Here is a 2,622-nt window from a genome sequence, read left to right as displayed (position 1 = left end):
TCTGAACTGTGATCAGGGAAAGTGAAAGCACAAGAGAGCTGGTTACATATTAACCTTTCAGAAGGGTAGCCATGTTAGTCTGTATCAGAAAAAAACCAAAGAGAAGTTCTTGTGGTACCTTAGAGGCCACATCCACCTGACTGAATTGGCCTCCTTAGCACTACAAAAAGTAATTTTCCCTCTGTTGATATTCTTTCCATCTTGTCAACTGTTGGGAATGGGCCACATCCACCCTGATTGAATTGGCCTCGTTAGCACTGACCCCCCACTTGGTAAGGCAACTCCCATCTTTTCATGTGCTGTATAAATATACCTGCCTACTGTATTTTTCACTCCTTGTATCTGATGAAGTGGGTTATTGCCCATGAAAGCTTATGCCCAAATAAATGTGTTAGTCTCTAAGGTGCCACAAGGACTCCTCATTTCTATAGTAACCTTTAATACTAGTAACTTCTCTGATAAGGGATTTTTCAGTTCAGGGGAAGAACCAAAATTTTTGGAGAAAAAAATTCTGTTCATGTTAAACTGAAATGGATTTTTTTTCTTATCAGAACTAACTCATCCCAACAACCCCAAACCCATTTTTTTAATTGTAAAACACCAGAAATGAAAACTAAACAGAATGGAAAAACAAAACAAAACAAGGAGTTTTCATTTTCGGCAGGTAAACAAACCGGCCTGGCCCACCAGGGGCTTTCTCTGAACAAGCAGCAGACCGACTTTGAGAACCACTGTTTTAGGGGGCACTGAAATTATTCACAAATAGGCAAGTAATTTTGTCTGAAAAATGTTTTTGTTTTTATAAAGACAAAATGGTTTGTTTTGATAATTTCAAAACAATGTTTTTGACTTTTAATTTTGTTCAGAAACATTTTGTTCAGAAATCACTTACTCTGATTTGCAAAGTTTCAGACCCACCAAAACTGCATTTCTCATCAAATAAACTATTCATTCAACCAATGTGTCCAAAGTTCTGTCCTGCAGACCTCCATGACCAATGACTTCCGTACACCAGTCTGATTCCCCAATACCAATCTGGGGTGGGAAGCTTCTATATTGTGATAATCATTAGCTTTTCCATGTCCTCACTCTTGTTGTTGGTGATCCTGAGCTGCAGAGGCTAGCTCAGTGCACAGATCCAGAAATGTGGCCTTCCAGATCTTGAAGTTCTGGAGACAGTGCTGGACGTCATATGTCTGCATAACAATCACATCCCACCCTTGAGTGCTTGTTGGATGGCCTCAGAGCATTGCTGCAGTAAGTACAGCTGATCTGAGAACAGATCCAACAGGAACATCATCACAGCATGGGTTTTCTTCTGAGAACTCCCCCCGCCCTTGCAGATTCACTTAGCTGGTACCTCAGACACAGTGCCATGGTTTCACCAGAAAGACAATATCTGCTTAACTCTCATAATAATGTACAGGGTCATATCAGTTTCCTGGGACCCTCCATGCTGACAGGGAGCAGTTTGGAAATGGCATAAACACTAGGTGAGTTATGAGCAACAGCAGAAGAGATAGTGGGTGTTTGACCCTGCTCCCATAATACCCTAGGACACCAGTATGTACACCACAATGCTGCACAAAATAGCCCATAAATTTGTTAGTGAATCTGAAGGCAGAGCAACCTACCCACACTGCAGTGTACTTAAATAGATTCAGGGTGCCCTGATGTAGACACAAATGATGTTGTTTGTATAGGTGCATGTAGTGGGGCAGCTGCCCCACGCCATGAGAAAAAGGGCTGGAACAAGCCAGAGAGGCTGCACAGATCATCAGCCAATCAGCAAGGGCCTGTGGGGAGCCAATCAGGGCCAAGAAATAGGCAGCCTTGGACAGAGCAGTGCTGGGCAGGCTCTAGGGAGCAGAAGAGAGCTCAGGCCCCTTACCTGTCACACTGCAGCCTCTGCTAAAAAGGGTCAAGAAGGTGCAAGGGCCAAAGGGGAAATGGCTCAGGGAGGATAGGCAGACAAGGGGAAAGAAGGATGGCAGAGAGAGGCTGCTGCTAGAGTGTCCCTGGGTCAGGACCCAGAGTAATGGGCAGGCCTGGATCCCTCCTCCTCCCCATTTCCCTTTACACTGCACCTGGCCACGGAGGAGCGTGACTGATACAGACTGCAACTTGCCCCTGAGGTGAGGGGCTAGATTTTTGGGTTGTGGTTGGCCACTGAGTCAGGGGCAAGCTGAAGAACTGTCGTCACTCTGCCACCCTCACCCTCACCCCCACCCTGAAAGGAGGTGAGAATGGAGTAGTGGGCACTGCCAGTGGGCAGTGTCCTGAAAAGGACAGCCACCTGAAGAGGACACTGTTGTCCAGAGAGTGACGCATGTCCCGGTGGTGGAGACAAACAGCAGGGCAGTCAATGGGTGAGACACCATCTGCAGAGGGCGCTCCAGAGCTTGACAGAGTTAATTCCTGGAGCAACCAGCAGGAGGTGCCACGGTGGTGAGCACCGCCCGTTACAGTGCAATATCAGCTGTGGGAACACAGAACTAAAATAGTTGTACAATTTAATGAAACTTATCATTTATACCAGTGCAGCTTCTATGTTTAGACAAGGCGTTTCACACAGTGTATTATGAGAACACTTTTCCCAAATCCAATCACAAATTATGTCTG

The sequence above is a fragment of the Trachemys scripta genome, unplaced genomic scaffold (assembly GCF_013100865.1).
Source record: "Trachemys scripta elegans isolate TJP31775 unplaced genomic scaffold, CAS_Tse_1.0 scaffold_26, whole genome shotgun sequence".
NCBI lineage: Eukaryota > Metazoa > Chordata > Testudines > Emydidae > Trachemys > Trachemys scripta.
This window is presented reverse-complemented; position numbering follows the sequence as displayed.